Raw genomic sequence first — 823 nt, 5'->3', positions numbered from 1 at the left:
GATGCTCACTCTACAGCCTCTTTTGTGGCTAGGGAGGGCCTCAAGACACAGCTTTGGCTAGGGGAGTAGGTGAAAGGAGTAGATGCACCTCTTCTTCCCTTTCTGCCACAAACACTAAAGGGAGTTGCCATGGTCCTTCCGACCATAGGGGCAGGACGGGCCAAAAGAACCACAGAGATGCCAGTCCCCATGTAGTTGAGCTGCTGATCCAACACCATCCCCTGCCTATCTCTAGTCAGCTTGTTATGCAATTAAATCAGTCTCCTTTCGTTTTCTGTGCCTGTTACTGGCAATTGAAAGCTAGATTGCCAAGTAGACTTTCTTCAAAGCTTTAGATTTGCATCTATCCCAGCCATTTGATACACAAATAGGTGAAGTTTCTCTTAAACAGCTTGCAATTCACCTCTATTTTAGTATACTTATCTTGTCCCTGTCCCTGGGCTCACCTCACACAAGGTTGAGGCACAAGAGGCTCAAACTTTTCAATAGGCCTCAACAGTTCATCAGATTGGTAATTCAGGGAATTTGGTTTTGGTAAATTGGATTTTGACAAATTTTTCATCTGGAAATGACTTTCTATAAATTTATTTTCAGCAAATTGGCCTAGAGTCAAATAAACACATGACCTGGTTTTTGAGGCACTCCATAAATCAGTTCCCAAAGTAATTATTAAGAATTTACTAGATGCTAGCACTCAAATTGGTACCATGTGTTGAGTATTCCTTGAAGAATCAGACTTGGTTAGAGGAAGGGGGTGGGGCGGACACAATGCATTATTTATCTTAGTAAAAAGTTGGAGGCAACTTTTATGTACCCATTACTA

This window comes from Canis lupus, chromosome 31 (genome assembly GCF_003254725.2).
Source record: "Canis lupus dingo isolate Sandy chromosome 31, ASM325472v2, whole genome shotgun sequence".
In the NCBI taxonomy this organism is placed as follows: Eukaryota; Metazoa; Chordata; class Mammalia; order Carnivora; family Canidae; genus Canis; species Canis lupus.
Note: the sequence above shows the minus strand (reverse complement) of the source record.